Consider the following 20569-nt stretch of genomic DNA (forward strand, 5'->3'; position numbering starts at 1 on the left):
GGTAAAACTTCATTCTTTATGTGATTAAGTAATATTTCATTTAATATAATGTATCTTCCTTATCCATTAGTCTACTGATGGACACTAAGGATGCCTCCATATCTTTGCAATTGTAAATCATGTTGTAATGAAAATAGAGGTACATATAGCTCTCTGAATTGGTGTTTTTGTTTTCTTTGCATAAATACACAAAAATGGAATTGGTGGGTTGTATAGGAGTTTTATTTTTCATATTTGGGGACTCTCTGTACTGTTTTCCGCAGTGGCTGTACCATTTTACATTCCCACCAAGAATGTACAAGGGTTCCCTTTTCACCATGCCATTGCCAATACTGGTTGTATTTTTGATAAGGGGCTATTCTGACAGATTAGAAGTGAAATTTCATTCTGGTTTTGATTTTCATTTCTCTGATGATTAGTAATGTTGAGCATGTTTTCATGTGCCTGTTGGCCATTTGTATGTCTTCTCAGGAAAAGTATCTATTGAAATCCTCTGACCTTTTTTTTTTAAGATTTTATTTATTTATTTTTAGAGAGGGAAGGGAGGGAGAAAGAGAGAGAGAGAGAGAGAGAGAGAGAGAGAGAGAGAGAGAGAGGGAGAGAAACATCAATGTGCAGTTGCTGGGGGTCATGGCCTGCAACCCAGGCATGTACCCTGACTGGGAATCGAACCTGTGACACTTTGGTTCACAGCCCGAGCTCAATCCACTGAGCTATGCCAGCCAGGGCCCTCTGACCTTTTTTAAAAATTTTTTTATACTAAGTTGTATAAGCTCCTTATATGTTTTGGATATTAACCCCTTATAGGATATATGATTTCCCAATGTATTTTGCCATTCAGTAGGTTTCTTTTTCATTTTGTTGGGGGTTTGTTTACTGTACAAAAGGTTTTTATTTTGATGTAATCTCAATTGTTTATTTTTGCTATTGTTACCCTTGTCTAAGCAGACTAGTCCAAAAATATTACTATGACCAATGTCAAATAGCATACTGTCTACATTTTTTCAGGGAGTTTCATGGTTTCCAACTATATTTTCCAACTATATTTGTTGAAGAGACTGTTTTGCTCCAGTGTACATTCTTGCCTCTTTTGTCACACATTAAATGACCCATATGTGTGGGTTTATTTTGGGGTTCTCAATTCTATTCCATTGTTCTATACATCTTTTTTTTTATGCTACTAACATGCTATTTTGATTATTGTATCTTTGTAGTATTGTTTGATATCAGGGATTGTGCTATCCCCAGCTTTGTTCTTTTTTTTTCCCCTCAGGATTTCTTTGGTATTTGGGGGTTTTTGTAGTTCAATGTAAGTTTTAGGAATCTTTGTTCTAGATCTGTGAAAAATACCATTGGTATTTTCATGGAGATTGCATTAAATCTATGGAATCTTTTGCTCAGTATGGACATTTAAACAGTAATGAATCTTCCAACCCATGAGTATGGTATATTTTTCCATTTATTTCTACCATCTCTAATTTCTTCCTTCAGTGGCTTACAGTTTTCATAACACAGATTTCACCTGCTGGGTTAAATTTATCCTCAGGTATTTTATTCATTTTGATGGTGTTGTAAATGGGATTTTTAAAATTTCTCTTTCTGATAGTTCATTAGTATTAGTACAGACAAGAAGCCAATTGCATCCTGTAATTTTACTGAATTCATTTATTGGTTCTAATAGTATTTTGTGAAGTCTTCAAAGTTTTCCATATAAAGTATCTAAGTCATCTGCAAACAGTGACAGTTTTACTTCTTTATTTTTCATTTGGATGCCAGTTATTAATTTTTTAACTAGTTACTGTGGCTAGGACTTCCAATACTATCATAAATAAAAGTGGCAAGAGTGGATATCCTTGTCTTGTTCCTGATCCTAGAGGGAAAGCTTTCAACCTTTCATCACTGAGTTTGGCCTAAGTTATGGGTTTGTCATATGTGCCTTTATTATGTTAAAGTATGTTTCTTCTATACCACTTTGTTGAAAGTGTTTATCATAAATGGATTTAGAAATTTTCATATGCTTTTTCTGCATCTATTGATATGATTGTATGATTTTTATCCTTTGTTTTGTTAATATGTGTCATACTGATTGATTTGCAGATTTTGAACATTTAGGGTTTCTTATATAATATGTAAACTGCAAATAGAGATAGATAGTTTTACTTTTTCCTAATTTGAGTATCTTTTTTTCTTTTTCTTGCCTAATTATTCTGGATGGGTCTTATGGTACTATGTTAAATAAAATTGGCATAGAGTGGGCATCCTTCTATTGCTCCTGATCTTAGAGGAAAAACTGATTTTCTTTTTTTGATCATGTAGAGAGATTTTATTACTTTTTAAATTGTGTATCCTGTTACAATTGTCCCAATTTCTTTTTTTCCCTTTTGCCTCCCTCTATACAGCCTATCCCTCTTGTCCACAGACAATCCCCTCCCCATTGTCCATGCATCATTCATACACGTTCTTTGACTAGTCCCTTCCCCTTGCTTCTACCATTCCCCCTCTCCATCCTCCCCTGTTATAGCTATCAGCCTGTTCCATGTTTCCATGCCTCTGGTTCCATTTTGCTCATTAGTTTATGTTGTTCATTGGATTCCAGTTATAAGTGAGGTCACATGGTATTTGTCTTTCACTGCCTGGCTTATTTAGCATAATACTCTCCAGTTCCACCAATGCTATCACAAAATGTAGAACTTTCTTTCTTTCTGCTGCATAGTATTACATTGTATAAATGTACCACAGTTTTTTTAATCCACTCACCTGCTGATGGGCACTTGGGCTGTTTCCAACACTTAGCTATTGTAGATAGCACTGCTATGAATATTGGGGTGCATAGATTCTTTTGAATTGGTGTTTCAAGATTCTTAGGGTATAACCCAAGCAGTGAAATTGCCAGGTCAAAAAACAGTTCCATTTTTAGTGCTTTGAGGAAATTCCTTGCTGTTGTTCACAGTGTCTACACCAGCCTGCATTCTCCCCAAGAGTGCACTAGGGTTCCCTTTTCTCCACATCCTCGCTAGCACTTAATTGTTTGTTGAAAGCTTAGATTTTCACAGCTGAGTATAATGTTAGCTGTGGACTTGTCATACAGCATTTATTATGTTGTAGTACATTCCTATTATATCCACTTTGTTGGGAGTTTTTTCTTTTTTCATAAATGGATGATTAGCTTTGTCTAATTGTTTTTCGCATCTATTGAGATGATTAATTTTTTTATGCTTTATTTTATTTGTGGTATGTCATATTTGTTCTTATGTGGATGTTGAACCTTCCTTGCACCCCTGAAATAAGTCTCTCTTGGTGTTACCATATGATCAAAAGAGATCATGTGATGTTGAATTCAGTTTGCTAATATTCTGTTGAGGATTTTTATGTGTATTTCATCAGGGATATTTGGCTGGTAATTTCTTTTTCTTGTGGTTTCTTTTTCTGATTTCGGCATCAGGGTAACACTGGCCTTGTAAACTGATTTTGGAAGTGTTCCTTCCCCTTCTATTTTTTGGCAAAGTTTAAGAACATGTATTAATTCATCTTTTTGTGTTTGGTAGAATTCAACAATGAAGCTATTTTATCTGGGACTTTTGTTGGGAAGCTTATTGTTACTAATTCAGTCTCTTTCACAGTAACTGAATTGTTCAAATTTTATATATATTTTTCATTCAGTTTTGGAAGTTTGTTTGTTTAAAGGACTTATCGATTTCTACCATTTTTTCCAGTTTTTTGGAGTATAATTGTTCATAGTAGCCTCTTATGTTTCTTTGTCTTTCTGTGTATCTGCTGTAATGTGTCCTCTTTAAATTCTGATTTTATTATTTGAGCCCTCTCAGTTCATGAGCCTTGCTAAAGAGTTTCCTATTCTTTTTTTAAATCAGCTATTAGTTAAATTTATCTTTCCTATTTTCTTTTCAGTGTCTGTTTGATTTATTTCACTCTAACTTTTCTTATTTCCTTCATGCTAAGAGGACTTAAGTTTGTTCTTTGTCTAGTTTCTTGAGGTGTAAAGTTAGTTCATTAATTTGAGATCTTTCTTGTTTCTTAACAGCAATGTTTATTGCTATCTTCCTCCTTGTTAAAACTGCTTTTGTTGGCCCTGGCAGGGAGGTCAATTGCTTAGAGCATCATCCCAATATACCAAGGTTGCAGATTTTGTCAGGGGACATACAAGAATCAACCAATGAATACATAAATAAGTGAAACAATAAACCGATATCTCTCTTTCTCCTCCAAGTCAATAAATTAAAAAATTAAATTAAAAAACTGCATGCCATAAAATTTAGTGTATCCTATTTCAAATTACATTTGTCTTGAGATTAAAAAAATTTCTCTTTTGATTTACTCTTTGACCCATCAAATTTTTAGTAGCATGCTATTAGGTTCTGTATATTTGTAGATTTTCCAGTATTCCTTTTGTAATTGCTTTGTACTTTCATACCATTTTTATCTAAAAAGATCATTGGTATGATTTCAATTTCCTTCCATTATTGATTATTGTTTTCTCTTCTAAAATATGATCTATCTTAGAAAATATTCCATGTTTTCTTAAGAAAAAAGTGTGTTCTCCTGGTTTTAGATGGAATATCTTGTAAATATTTGTTAACTGATCTAATGTGTTATTTAAATCAAATGTTTGACTATTATTTTCATTTTTTTACTTTATTGTTATCATTGACACTATTACAAATATCCTCATTTTCCTCCCTTTGTCCATCTCTACCCAGTCCCTAGCCCACCTTCCCTCTGGCCATCACCACACTGTTGTCTGTGTCTATGGGTTATGCATATAGATTACTTAGCTAATCCTTTCACCTTTTTCATTCACTCCCCACTCCCACCTCCCCTCTGACAGCTGTCAGCCTGTTCCATGTATCCATGCCTCTGTTTCTATTTTGTTTGACAGTTTATTTTGTTCATTAAATTCTGCATATAAGTGTGGTCATATTGTATTTGCCTTTTTTGGACTGGCTTCTCTTACCATAATAATTTCCAGGTCCATCCATACTGTCACAAAAGGTAAGATTTCCTTCATTTTATGACCATGTAGTATTCCATTGTGTAAATGTGCCACTGCCTTTTTTTTTTTAATCCTCACCTGAGGATATGTTTTATTTACTTTAGAAAAAGTGGAAAGGAAAGAGAGAGAGAAACATTGATGTGAGAGAAAAATATCAATCAGTTGCCTCCCATATGCACCCCAACAGGGGAATGAACCTACAACCTAGGTATATGCCCTGACCAGGAATTTAACCTGCAACCTCTTGGTGTGCAGGGTGACACTCCAACCAGCTGAGCCACCCTACCATGGCTTTACCACTGCTTTTGTATTCATTCATCTACTGATGTGCACTTGGACTATTTCTAGATCTTGGCTATTGTGAATAATGCTGCTATGAACATAGGAGTACTTATATTTTTCAAGTCAGTATTTTGAAATTCTTAGGATATATTTGTAGAAGTGGGATCTCTGGGTCAAAAGGCAGTTCCATTTTTAATATTTTGAAAAAACTCCAGACTATTTTCTACAGTGGCTATATTGGCCTGCCTTCCCACCAAAAGTGCAGTGAACAAGGGTTCACTTTTCTCTACATCCTCGCCAGCACTTGTTTGTTGATTTATTGATGGTAGCTATTATGGCAGTTGTGACATTATATCTCATTGTGGTTTTAATTTGCATCTCTCTGATGATTAGTGACATTCAGCATTTTTTAATATATCTGTTGACCATCTGTATGCCCTCTTTGGAGAAGTATCTATTTAGGGTCTTTGTCCATTTTTTAAAAGATTTTATTTATTTAATTTTGACAGATGGGAAGGGAGGGAGAAAGAGAGGGAGAGAAACACCAATGTGTGGTTGCCTCTCATGTGCCCCCTACTGGGGACCTGGCCAGCAACCCAGGCAATGTGCCCTAGACTGGGAATCGAACCAGCAACCCTTTGGTTCGCAAGCTGGAACTCAGTCCACTGAGCCACACCAACCATGGCCCTTTGTCCATTTTTTAATTGGATTATTTGTCTCCCTGGCATTGAGTTGTATATGTTCTTTTTATATTTTGGCAATTAACCCCTTATCAGATGTTAAGGGGTTATATCTGATATAACCCCTGATATATCTGATATATATCAGATATATCTGATATATAGGGGTTATACCTGATATTCACCAATAATTATTGGTGAATATGTTCAGCCATAGAGTGGGTTCTCTTTTCATTTTGTTGGTTGGTGGGTTTTTTTTGTTGTTGTTGTTGTTTTTTGGCTGTGTAGAAGCTTTTTAGTTTGAAGTAGTCTGATTTGTTTACTTTTTTCCTTTGATTCCCTTGCCCTAGGAGTCATAATGGCAAAAATATTGATGCATGAGATGTATTAGATTTTACTACGTATGTTTTCTTCAAATATTTTCATAGTTCCATGACTTACATTTAAGTGTTTTATCCATTTTGAATTTATTCTTCTGTAGAGTGTAAATTGGTTTTATTGTATGTGCATAATTTTCCCAACACCATTTATTGGAGAGATTGTCTTTCCTCCCTTGTATGCTCTTTCTTGCTTCTTTTGTCAAATATTAATTGACCATATAGGCATGGGTTGATTTCTGGCTCTTTGTTCTATTCCATTGATCTATAAGCCTATTCTTATGCCAATACCAGGCTGTTTTGATTTTGATGGACTTGTAATATAGTTTCACATCACGTATTGTGATACTTCCAAATTTGTTCTCCTTACTTAAGATTGCTGAGGCTATTCAAGGTCTTTTTTTTTTGACTCAATATAAAGTTTTAGAATACTTGTTCTAGATCTGTGAGATAACGCCATTGGTATTCCAATAGGAATTGCATTGGACTATAGATTACTTTGGGTGGTATGGACATTTTAATGCTGTTAAGTCTTCCAATCCTTGAACATAGTATGTGCTTCTACTTTGTATGTTCCTCAATTTCTTGCTTCAGTGTTCTATAATTTTCCAAGTGCAAGTCTTTTACAGCCTTAATTAAATTTATTCCTAGGTACCTTATTTGTTTGTTGTTGTTGTAATAGTGAATGGGATTGTTTTCTTAGTTTTGCTTTCTGATAGTTCATTATTGGTGTATGAAAATGTCCCTGAGCCCTGGCTGGTGTGGCTCAGTGGATTGAGTGCCAACCTGGAAACCAAAGGGTCACTGTTTTGATTTCCAGTCAGGGCACATCCCCAGTGGGGGGCATGTGAGAGGCTACCACATATTGATGTTTCTCTCCCTCCCTCTCCCTCTTCCCCTCTGTCTAAAAATAAATAAATAAATAATCTTTTTTTTCTTTCGATTCTACTTTTATTTGGTAAAACTCAGAAACTAACCACCAATCCACATCTACCCACCTCCTTCTCCCTGAAGAAGGCAGCTCTCCAGAGACAAAAAGGCTGCGGCCTGGGGGTCATCCACACCCCCCCCCCCGGTTTTGCACGCTGGCAGCCCACACCTGGTGGTCAGGTTTCCAGACCCAAAGCTCTTGGAGGCGACAGAAGAAAGTAAAAGGGAGTTCTCACTCAAAGACAGAGAACCCTCCCCGCCCCTCATCCTCTCCCCACAACCTCCCCGCACCCCCAACCTAAATAAAAAGATAGCAGAGGACAATGCATGAGTGAAACACACAGAGCTTCCTTTCAGCCAAAGAGCTGCAAAACCCCTCCCTGGAAGGAGAAGCTGCGGCAGTGGGGGGTATGCGGGAGGCTACCACATATTGATGTTTCTCTCCCTCCCTCTCCCTCTTCCCCTTTGTCTAAAAATAAATAAATAAATAATCTTTAAAAAAGGAAAATGTCCCCAATATCTGAATATTAATTTTGTATTCTGCTACTTCGCCAAATTCATTGATTAGATCTAGTAGTTTTTTAATGGAGTCTTTAGGCTTTTCCATGTGCAACTTCATGTCATTGGTGAATAAAGATAGTTTTACTTCCTCCTATCCAATTTGGATACCTTTTATTTCTTCTAGTCTGATTGCTGTGGCTAGTACTTCCAGCACTATGTTGAATAAGAGTGATGAAGGTGGACATCCCTTTTTTGTTCCTGACCTTAAGGGACACACATTTAGTTTTTTCCCATTTAGTTTGGCTGTGGGTTATTCATATCTGGCCTTTATTACATTGAAGTATGTTCCCTCTATTTCCACTTTAGTGAGAGTTTTTATCATGAAGGAGCTTTGGATATTATCACATGCTTTTCTGGGTCTATTGACAGGATTATGTGGTTTCTATCCTTTATTTTTTTAATGTGGTATATCACATTTATTGATTTGGAGATAGTGCACCAATCTTGAATCCTCAGAATAAATCTCACTTGATCATAGTGTGTGACCTTTATAATGTATTGCTGGATCTGGTTAGCAAATAGTTTTTGAGTATTTTAGCACCTATGGCCATCAAGGATATTGGCCTTTGATTTTCTTTCTTGGTATGTCTTTATTTGATTTTGCAATTAGGAGAATGCAGGCCTCATAAAAGGAGCTTAGGAGTCTTCTGTCATCTTAAATTTTTGGAATTGTTTGAGGAGAATAGGTGTCAGTACTTCTTGAATGTTTGATAAAATTCATCTGTGAAGCCATCTGACCCAGGACTTTTATTTATTGGGAGTTTTTGGATGACTGCTTATATTTCACTAGTTGTAATCTGTTTATTCAGATTCTCTGATTGTTCCTAATTCAGTTTTGGAAGATGTAGATTTCTAGGAATTTATCAATGTTTTCTAGTTTGTCCAGTATGTTGGCATATTGTTGTTCATAATATTTTATTTTTTTAAAAAATATTTTATTTATTTTCTTTAGAGAGAGGGAAAGGGAGGGAGGAAGAGAGGGAGAGAAACATCAATATATGGTCTCCTCTTACATGCAATCTAGGTTCCTATTAGGCTCCTATTAGGTTCCTAGGTTCCTGTTAAGAACCTAGCCCAAAACCCAGGCATGTGCCCTGACTGGGAATCAAACCAGTGACCCCTTGGTTCGTAGGCCAGCACTCAATCCATTGAGTCACACCAGATAGGGTTGTTTATAATATTTTCTTAAAATCCTTTGTAATTCTTTTGTGTCAGTTGTAACTTCTCTTCTTTCATTTCTGATTTTACTTATTTGGGTCCTGTCTTTTTTCTACATCAGTCTGATTAAAGGATTGTTGAACTTATTCATATTTTCAAAGAACCAGCTTATGGTTTCATTGATCTTTTGTATTGTTTTTTTTATAATCTACTTTATTTTTGCTCTGATGTTTATTGTTATCTTCCTTCTATTCATTTTGGGTCTTACTTTTTTTCAGTTTGTTTAAGTGTAAAGTTAGATTGTTTATTTGAGATTTTTATTGTTTCCTGAAGTAAGCCTGTAATGCTATGAATTTCCTTCTTAGGACTGCTTTCATTATGTCCCATAGATTTTGAGTTGTTTGTGTTTATTTCATATGTCTTAAGGTAACTTTTGATTGCATCCTTGACCTCACTCTTAGCCCATTCATTGTGTAGAAGCATGTTATTGAGTTCCATGTCTTTGTGTGTTTTTCAGATTTTTTTCTTGTGATTGATTTCTAGTATCAAACCATTGTGGTCAGAGAAGATGCTTGATATGATTTCAATCTTCTTAAATTTATTGAGGCTCATTTTGTTTCCTAACATGTGGTCTTTCCTAGAATATGTTCCAAATGCACTTGAAAAGAGTGTATATTTTGCTGCTTTAGGGTGAAATGCTCTGAAAATATTAGTTAAATCCATATGATCTAGTGTGTCATTTAAGGTGGCCATTTCCTTTTTTGAATTTCTGCCTGGAAGATCTACCCATTGATGTCAATAAGGTGTTAAAATCCCCTACTATGACTGTATTACTGTCAATCTCTCCTTTTATGTCCATCAAGATTTTCTTTATATATTTAGGTATTCTTGTTAGGTGCATAAATATTTACTAGTTATATCCTCTGGTTGGATTGCTCCTTTTATCCTAATGTAGGGTCTTACTGTAGCCTTTGTATTAAAGTATAATTTGCCAGAAAAAAAGTATTGCTACCCCCACTTTTTTTCCATGTCTATTTGAATGGAATATCTTTTTCTATTCCTTTACTTTTAGTCTGTGTGTCTTTTGTTCTGAAGTGGGTCTCTTGTAGACAGCATATATATGGATCTTGCTTTCCTATCCATTCAGCTACTGTATGTCTTTTGAATGGAGAGTTTAAGACATGTACATTTAAAGGGATTATTGATAGGTACATATTTATTGTGATTTATATTTTTTAACTCTGTTCCTCTGTTTTTTATTTTGTTTTTGTTTTTTGTTTCCTCTTCCTCTTCTTCTCCATCTCTTTGCCATCCTCCTCTTCCTCCTTCTCCTCCCTCTTCTTCTTCCTTCTTCAAGCAGGCCCTTTAACATTTCTTGTAATACTGGTAGGTGGTAACAAACTTCTGTAGCTTTTTCAATTTCAAAATTTTTCTTCAGTTTTAAATGATAACCTGGCTGGGTAAAGTAGTCTTGGTTGTAGGTCTTTGCTTTTCATCACTTTGAATAGTTTGTGCCAATCTCTTCTGGGTTTAAATGTCTGTTGAGAAATCAGCCGACAGTGTTATGGGAGTTCCCTTGTAAATAATTAACTGCTTTTCTCTTATGGCTTTTAAGATTGTCTCTTTGTCTTTAACTTTTGCCATTTTAATTATGATGTGTCTTTGTGTAGACCTATTTCCATTAATCTTGTTTGTGTGTGTGTGCTTCTTGGACTTTTGTGTTTTTTTTCTTTACCAGGTTGGGGAAATTTTTGGTCATTATTTCTTCAAATAGTTTCTCTATTTTTGCTTGCTCCTTTCTCCTTCTGGTACACCTATGATGTGGATATTGTTATGCTTCATGTTGTCCCTAAGTTCCTTTAAAATATCCTCTCTTTTAAATTCTTTTTTCTTTTTGCTACTCTGATTGGATGTTTTTTTCTTCCTTATCTTTTAAATCGTTGATTTGAGTCTCTGCTTCATTCAACCTACTTTTTATTCCTTTCAGTGTATTCTTGATGTTAGATAAGGTATTTTTCATTACAAACTGATTCTTTTTCATGGTTTCTGTGTCCTCTTTTATGGTGTTGTAGTTCTCACTAAGTTCTTGAACACCTTTATAACAGTTACTTTGAACTCCATATCTCATAAATTGCTCACCTCCATTACATTTTGCTTTTTTTCTTGAGATTCCTCCTGTTCTTTTATTTTGGGTCTGTTTCTTTGTCTCCCCATGTTAGCTGTATTTTTGTGTTTGTTTCTGTGTATTAGATAGATCTGCGGTGACTCCCCATCTTTGTGGCATGGCAGTAGTAGTAGATATCTTATGGTGCAGTTTCCTTGATCTCCTGAACTGGGGGCTCTAGGAATGTTCCTTGTGTGAGTTATGTGAGCCCTTCTATTTTAGCTGAGTCTTGATTGCTATTGTCCAGTTTGTATATGCCATCAACCCTCAGGCTATCTGAATGTGAGGCTCAACCCTGACCATGGCGAGCAAGCTGCTGTGCAGATGCAGTCTCGATGAGACTTCTTCTGTAAATCTTCGGGTATAAGACTCCTCTTCACCTAGTCTTTAGTTAGTTATTCAGGGTGATTATTATTTAATTTAGTTGTGTTTCCAGTTTGGTCCTGAGAGAAGGTGAGTATAAGATCTACCTACTCTGCCAACACCTTGAAAGTCCTCAAATGTTTGATTATTAATTTTCTGTCTGGATGATTTATTCTTTGTTAAAATTGGGTTTATTGGAATCCCCTAGTCTTATTGTACACTATTTTTCACTTTATGCCTGCTAACATTGCATTATATAATTATCTGTTCCTGTGTTGGCTACATTAATATTTACAAATATTATATCCACCTCTTAGATTGACCCGTTTATCATGATATAATGACTTTGTTTGTTATGAATGCCTTTTTTCTTAAAGTCTATATTTTTAATGATATAACTTTTCCAGCTTTCTTTGATTTCCATTTGCATGGAATATCTAATTACATACCTTCACTTTCAGTCTTTTCACTGTTTCTTTAAAGCTAAAATACATCTCCTGTTGGCAGCATATAGTTGAGTCTTGTTTTTTAATCCATTTAGGCACTCCTTTTTTTAAGAAAATTTAGTTCATTTACATTTAAAGTAATTATTGATAGATATGAATTTATTGACATTTTGTTATTTATTGGCTATTTTGTATTTTAGTGTTCCAGTTGCCTTAATTATTGCCTTCTTTGTTGAATTTATGATTTTTTTGTAATGGTATTATTTGATTCCATTCTCTTTATTCTTTTTAAATCTACCATAGTCTTTTGCTCTGTGGTTTTCATGAGAATTATATAAAGCATCTTACAGATTTAACATTCTTTTATGAAGATAAGAACTTCTGTCATACACAAAAACTTTTTTCTATTGTATATTGGATAGTAACTATTGTAGCTATAGTTATTTTTAGTAGTCTTGTTCTTTATTATTAAAGTGCTAACATTCCACTGTTATAGTATTTGAGTAGTCTGAGCTTTACTATATACATACCTTTACCAGTGTGTTGTACATTTTCATGTTTCCATGTTACTAATTAGTATTCTTTATAGTTTGTAGTACTCCCTTCAGCATTTATTGTATGGAAGATCTAGTGCTGATGAATTCTCTCAGCTTTTGTTTGTCTCTGAGAGTCTTTATCCTTCATTTCTGAAGGACAGCTTTGTTAATTTGAATATTCATGGATGGCAGATTTTTTTCTTTTTTTTTTGAGTTTTTGAAAAATTTTTATTGTATTTTTTCCCATTACCATTTAGTCCCCTTATATCTCCTACCCCTGCAATCACCACACTGCTCTCCACATCTGTGAATTCTTTTTCCTTTTTGCTCAATCCTTCCACCTCCTACCCTTTCCAACCCCTTATCTGTCACCCTGCTCTCCATGAGTCTGTCTCTATTTTGCTTGTTAGTTCAGTTTGTTCATTAGATTCCACATAAGAGTGAAATCATATGGTATTTGTCTTTCTCTGACTGGCTTATTTCACTTAGCATAATGTTCTCCAGCTCCATCCATGCTGTTCCAAAGGGTAAACTTTTCTTCTTTTTTATGGTCAAGTTCTATTCCATTGTGTAAATGTCCCATAGTTTTTTATCCATTCATCTACTGATGGGTACTTGGGCTGCTTTCATGTCTTGGCGATTGTAAATAACACTGCAGTGAGCATAGTGGTGCTTATGTTCTTTCAAATTAGCGTTTTGGATTCCTTTGGATACACTTTCATATTCCCAGAAGTGGGATCACTGGGTTAAAAGGCAGATCCATTTTAATTTTTTGAAGTATCTCCATACTGCTTTCCATAGTGGCTACATTAATCTGCATTCCCACCAACAGTGCAAATACGTTCCCCTTTCTCCACATCCTTGTCAGCACATGTTTGTTGATTTATTGATGATGGCCATTCTGACAGGTGTGAGGTGATATCTCATTGTAGTTTTAATTTGCATTTCTCTGATGATTAGAAAACAATAGTTTTTCAATGTCACTGAGACTTCCACAAACGTTTTGCAGTTTAAAAACTATCAGTCTCCTTCTGTCTTTACCTTCCCACATGTTTAGCATTGATTCCATTGGTCTATTATCAAAATCTTTCTCTTGGAAAAAATTATCTTTTCTCCTCACCTTCTCTTTCATGTGGCTATTGCAATCCCAGGTCTGGATTGACCTAAACCATCTACCTTTGCCAACCCCTGAACAATTTAACCTTCCTGGAAGGGTGGAAACACCCTAAATTCATGATCACTCACTTCAAATAGTGGCTGAACACTTTCTGCTAACAACTCCACATTGGTCTATCATGAGAGTTTCATACCTTCTCATTCTACCAAAACTTAGACTGCCAATTCTCCCTCCCTCTATGTTCATCTAATGCTTTATGCTTCATGCAGGAAACAAAGACCTTAAATAAGAATTTCCTCATCTTTCACCAAGATATTTACAAATCAACCTACATCTGCCAGCATTTTCTTCTCTCTTTCTGCTAAAACAGAGCAAATATCACTTTCTGTCAAAGGTCAGTTCTTCCACACATGCTGTGTATTCTATTCCTTACTATCTTCTCAGGGATCTTGCTCCATTTAAAAAAAAAATATGATTACTATATCTTCAACCTTTTCCTCTACTCTAATTCTTTTTTATTATTGTTGTTCAAGTACAGTTGTCTCCATTTTCTTACCACCACTTTCCCCCACACCTCCCACCCTCATCCTCCCCCCCTTTGGATTTGTCCATGGGTCCTTTATACATGTTCCCTGACGATCCTTCCCCTACTTTCCCCCATTACCCACTCCTACCTCCCTCTAGTTACTGTCAGTTTGTTCTTAATTTCACTATCTCTGATTATATTTTGCTTGTTTTTTCTTTTGTTGATTATGGTTCTACTTGTAGGTGACACCATATGGTATTTGCCTTTCACCACCTGGCTTACTTCACTTAGCATAATGCTCTCCAGTTCCACCCATGCTGTTGCAAAGGGTGGGAGCTCCTTCTTTCTTTCTGCTGCATTGTGTAAATGTATCATAGTTTTTGGATCCACTCATTGACTTATGGGCACCTGGGTTGCTTCCAGCACCTGGCTATTGCAAATTGTGCTGCTATGAACATTGGGGTGCATGGGTTCTTTTGAATTGGTGTTTCAGGATCCTTAGGGTATAATCCCTGTAATGGAATTTCTAGGTGAAAAGGCAATTCCATTTTTAGTTTTTTGAGGAAATTCCATACTGTTTTACATAGTGTCTGTACCCTTCTGCATTCCCACAAACAGTGTACTAGGGTTCCATTTTCTCCACAACCTCACCAGCATTTGTTGTTTGTTGATTTGTTTATGATGTCTATTCTGACCTTTGTGAAGTGGTATCCCATTGTGGTTTTAATTTGCATCTCTCTGATGGCTATTGATGCTGAGAATCCTTTCATGTGTTTCAGGGCCCTCTAGATGTCCTTCTTGGCTAAGTATCTGTTCAGGTCCTTTGCCCATTTTTGAACATCAGTTTTTAAATACTTTATTTATTTATTTTTAGACAGAGGGAAGGGGAGGGAGAAAGAGAGGGAGAGAAACATCAGTGTATGGTTACCTCTCACATGCCCTGCCCAGGGAATTTGTCCCACAACCCAGGCATGTTCCCTGACTGGGAATCAAACTAGCAACCCTTTGGTTTGCAGGCCGGTTCTCAATCCATTGAGCCATACCAGCCAGGGCCTTCGCCTATTTTTTAATTGGGTTGTTTGTCTTCCTGGAGTGGAGTCATGTGAGTTATTTATATGTTTTGGAAATCAAACCCTTGTCCGAGATATCATTGGCAAATATATTTTCCCATATAGTTGGGCCCTTTTTCATTTTACTGATGTTTTCTTTAGCCAATGCAGAAGCTTTTTATTTTGATAAAGTCCCATTTGTTTATTCTTTCCTTTATGTCCCTTGCTCTAGGGGACATATTGGTGAAAATATTGCTGCATGGAATAGCTGAGATTTTCCTGCCAATGTTCTCTTCTAGGACTTTTATGGTATCATGACTATATTTAAGTCTTTAATCCATCTTGAGTTTATTTTTGTGTATGGTATAAGTTGGTGATCGAGATTCATTTTTTTTCTTTTGCTGAAGAGACTATTTTTACTTCATTTTATGCTTCTGCCCCCCTGTCGAATATTAATTGACTATACTTGGGTTTATTTCTGTGCTCTCTATTCTGTACCATTGATCTATGTGTCTGTTCTTATGCCAGTACCAGGCTGTTTTGATTACAGTGGCATTGTAATATAGTTTGATCTCAATTATGGTGATCCCTCCTACTTTGTTCTTTTCAAAATTGCTGTAGCTATTTGGGGTTGTTTATGGTTCCACATAAATTTTTGAAATGTTTGTTGTATATCTGTGCAATATGTCATTGTTATTTTAATAGGGATTGTGTTGAATCTATAGGTTGCTTTGGGTAGTGTGGACATTTTGATGATGTTGATTCTTCCAATCCATGAACATGGTATATGCTTACATTGTTTGTGGCTTCCTTAATTTCTTTCTTCAGAGTTGTACAGTTTTCTGACTACAGGTCTTTTACCTCCTTGGTTAGGTTTATTCCTAGGTACTTTATTTTTCTTGTTGCTATAGCAAATATGATTTTTTTTTCCTGATTTCTGTTTCTGATATTTTGCTGTTTCTGTACAAGGATGCCTTCGATTTCTGAATATTGACTTTGTATCCCCTTGTTTTGCTAAATTCATTTATTAGGTCGAATTGGTTTTTGGTGGAATCTATAGGGTTTACTATGTACACTATCATGTCATCTGCAAGCAATGACAGTTTTGCTTCCTCCTTTCCAATTTGGATACATTTTATTTATTTTCCTTTTCTGATTGCTGTGGCTAGGAGTCCTAATACTATGTTGAATAGAAGTGGTGAAAGCAGACATCCTTGTCTTGTTCCTGATCTTAGTGGGAAATCTTTTAGTTTTTGCCTGGTCAGTATGATGTTGATATGAAAAACTATACGTTTTTCATATATGGCCTTTATTATGTTGATGTATGCTCCCTCTACTCCCACTTTGCTGAGTGGTTTTATCATAAATGGGTGCTGTACCTTATCAAGTGCTGTTAATGCATCTAATGATATGATCATGTGATTGTCTTTCCTTTTGTTTATGTGATGTATTCTGTTTCTTGATTTGTGAATCTTGTACCATCCTTGCATCCCTGGAATGAATCTCACTTGATCATGGTGTATGATCTTTTTAATATATTGCTGGATGCAAGTCACCAATATTTTGTTAAGGACTTTTGTGTCTATGTTCAACAGCAATATTGGCCTGTAGTTTTCCATCTTTGTTGCATCTTTATCTAGTTTTGGGATTAGAATGATTCTGGTCTCACAAACAGAGTCTGGGAGGCTTCTCTCTTCATGGAAATTTTGGAGTAGTCTGAGAAAGATAGGTATAAGCTCTTCTTTAAATGTTTTGTAAAATTTTCCTGTGAAACCATTTGGTCCAAGGTTTTAGTGTGCTGGGAGTTTTCTGATTACTGCTTCAATTTCACTAGCTGTTATCAGTCTCTTCAGGCTTTCTGCTTCTTCTTGATTCAGTTTTTGAAGACTGTATTTTCTAGATATTTGTAAAGTGTGTGCTCTTTGATGCATATTTCATTTATTCCATTTATGAATATGGAGCATTCATTTATGGAACCTGTGGAGATACTCCCACATATGAAGACATATGCTTCATTGTATGTAATAAAAACATTGCAAGGGTACTATGTACTTTTTAACAAAGGAACAACTAAATAAACTATCACTTAGAATGTCCTTTGATATGTAGTGTTATATAAATATTTTGTATTGTTTTGTCATTTTTAATATTATTTTCTTTACCTTGCATTTCCAGGCAGATTGTAAGCTTTCTGAAGTCAGAAGCATTGTTTATGTTTCTTTTTATCTTGAATGACAAGAATAATATTCTGTATATAACAGATGTTCAGAAAAGTAATTATTAAATTAACCAACTATTAATTGGACCCCTGCTATGATATGAAAGCATTTGTTGGGTTTGAAAGCCTAAAGATGAATAAAACAGAATTTTTGAGAAAAAAATTATTCTGTTATACAATGTAATATTTCGAAGCATTTGAAATATTGGTATAGATCTATTTTGATATAGAAAAATTATTAAAACATTAAGTGGTTTAAAATAAATTGCAGAATTGTGTATATGATATAATTTATTCAAAACCTCTCATCTAAAATTGTATTACTTAAGTATTTTCTCTGTTGAGATATAAATAATTAGATAAAAGTCTAAAAAGAACTGATACTTGAGTTTTCTTCATGAAGATAGGCTGGCTGAAGAAAGACAAAATTGGTGTAAAGAGTAACTTTGTCTATGCTGTTTGGGTTATATGCAGTTAAATTATATTGATGTATTATTTGTGTGTATAAACCATGTAGATGTTCTAAATAATATGAGAATGTGTTCAGGGCTAATGGGGGAAGAATGAGACTAGAGACTAATTATGGAAGCTTAAAAATATCAAGACACGAATATGTAGATATCCCAGCACTTTTCTCAGTGAAGAATGCCTAGGGTGATGGAAATATCTGGTCTACATTACAGATATAAGTTCACTGTGTAGGCAACTACATCAGGTATAAGTCACAAAACCAGTTATCAGCATCCTATGACTTTGATTATGTTTAAGAAGAAATGCTCTAGTAATTTTGCTTCCATTGTAATCTGCTTAGAAGAGAAAGTGGGATGTTATCCTCATAACAGATATATCTGATATGTATGATAATTGCATTTCTCAATATATGGTAAAATAAATAAATTCCCCTTCTCACTTTATATCTTTCAGTATTATGATATAATCAGTGTAGTACCATCTCCTGATTTGGATGAATTCTGGGACATGACCAAGATCAGGCTGTAGACCTCTAAGATTGAAGATGATGGCCTGGATCATGGTGAACTCACCAAAGCAAATAATGCCTGTGAGATGTCCCTGCAGCAGCCTATCAGTGCTCTATTTGGTGACACCCAGACCTTACTATTTAACTTTGAATTTCTATAAGTCCATTATAGTCACAATAAATTTTGTCTCTCATTGCTGTGTTAATTTTGTATGACTACTATCTAGTAAATTGTGACTTTTCAGTAAATGTTTTATAATAACTCCCAATATAAAATATTACTGAAATTGGTGTCAAAACATGATCTTCTTCCTACAAATGGCCACTCATACTTGGTAGTATTAAAGTATTGAAAGTGTATGTGGGAGGATACGGGGTAAAATTTGAAAGAGAATTAAGTTTCCAGAATATTCTTTTCACTTTACAGTCAATTTTTCTATGGTATTTATATATGGGATCTTTGATATCCATTATTCAACATCTTAAGTGTTTTCCTGGTCAAGATGGTTGGTATGCTTATTATTTGTAATTTTCTACTTCATTTCTAAAATATACAAATAGGAAATCTTAATTAAAAGCAGTAATAAAAATCATGGTGGAAATTATGAGAATTGGAAAACCTCAGTCAGGAACTTTTAATTTTTCATATAGTTCAAAATTTTTCAGAAATTTGTTGAAATTGAAGTTAATCTTGGGGAGAACTTTACATTAAATAATTTAGTAGAAGAACAATAATTTAAACTATATATTACATAGCAATGTGTACGTAAGTCAGTGTAACAGTATATAAAATCCAGAAATAAACACAGGCTTATCTAAGAATTTAAAGACAGCATTTTAAAGTAGTGGAGAAGGGCTGAATCATTCATTAAACTGTGTTAAGAACATCTGGCTGATCATGTGGGAAAAAATTAGATCTCCCTCCTTGTACCATAAATTTAAATGAGACATCAAGTCTCAAAAATATTAGAGGGAAACTTTGATAGATATTTATATTATTGTGGAATTGGTATGAACCCATAGATAAAAACAATTCAGTTTTCAAAACTTATTCATTAAATACTATAATAAGACATGCTATAGCAAGTACTGGGCCTATCATGGTAAGATGGCAATCAGTACAACTTAGTCTATCAGGGAGGGCATATCATTAAACAAATTATAATGTATGGCTGGATCCATGTGCTCAAGTTGCCCTCAGACATTTCTCCTTATCTCCCAGGTCAGCTTTCTTTTCTTACTTTGTTTTCATATTGAGAAAGATGGCATCCTAGCACCTTCAGGATTACATTACATTAAGCTCCCATATTCGGAAGAAGAGGTGGTCTCTTTCCCAACTCCACACATAAATAGCTCAAAAATACTTTATTTGACTCTATTTGGATAATATATCAATTTATAGATGAATCACTATCCTCCAGAGTAGGTGCTCCTACTGGACAATCTAAGAGTGTATGCTCACCATAAAAGAGAGAAAGATGAGGCTCCTTGCTTCACAGCCTCACCAGTGTCATGTTGAATCAGTGAGGGACAATTTCTAAAACAAAGGGAAATGGGACAGATTATAAACTAATATGTTCACTATAAAGCTGAAGAATGATGAATAGTAACTAGGCAGCCCTGACTGGTGTGGCTCAGTTAATTGGGCGCTGTCCCACAAAGCAAAGGTCACCAGTTTGATTTCCAGTCAGACCACATGCGTAGGTTGTGGGTTCAGTTCCCGGTCAGGGGCAGGTACAAGAAGTGACTGACCAATGTTTCTCTCTCGCATAGATGCTTCTCTCCCTCTCTTTCTTCCTCCCTTCCCCTCTCTCTAAAAACAACTAAATCAAATCCTTAAAAAATAGTAACTAAGCAAACAAAAGGGGAAAGAGGATGTCAATCAGAACAACCATGTGAAAACCCAAAGGTGAGAAAACATTGCATATTTGACAAATTTAAAGAAAGTAGATGGAGTGGTAAGAGATCTGGCAGGAGAAATATGTACAGGAAATCATAAGGAGATATGTAAAATTGCATCACAGAATTTAAACTTTATACCAAATGTTTTTTATTGTACATAAAGTAAAATATACATAAAATAAAACTTACCATTTTAACCATTTTTAATAGTGCATTCACAGTTACCTAATATACAATCATCACTGTCATCCATCTCCACAACCTTTTCATCTC

The 20569-nt window shown here is 35.0% G+C and overlaps 1 protein-coding gene across 3 annotated transcripts in view; it reads left to right on the forward strand.

Annotated features, from left to right (window-relative positions):
• The window catches only part of NBDY (negative regulator of P-body association), a 34930-nt gene extending 16282 nt beyond the window's left edge, over nucleotides 1-18648 (forward strand). For all 3 annotated transcript variants that reach the window (XM_036016999.1, XM_036016998.1, XM_028523058.2), the window contains one exon: nucleotides 18340-18648. The gene's annotated coding sequence lies outside the window, so the exon portion shown is untranslated. The remainder of the gene's footprint in view (nucleotides 1-18339) is intronic.
• The last annotated feature ends 1921 nt before the right edge of the window (nucleotides 18649-20569 follow it).

This window comes from Phyllostomus discolor, chromosome X, assembly GCF_004126475.2.
Source record: "Phyllostomus discolor isolate MPI-MPIP mPhyDis1 chromosome X, mPhyDis1.pri.v3, whole genome shotgun sequence".
In the NCBI taxonomy this organism is placed as follows: Eukaryota; Metazoa; Chordata; class Mammalia; order Chiroptera; family Phyllostomidae; genus Phyllostomus; species Phyllostomus discolor.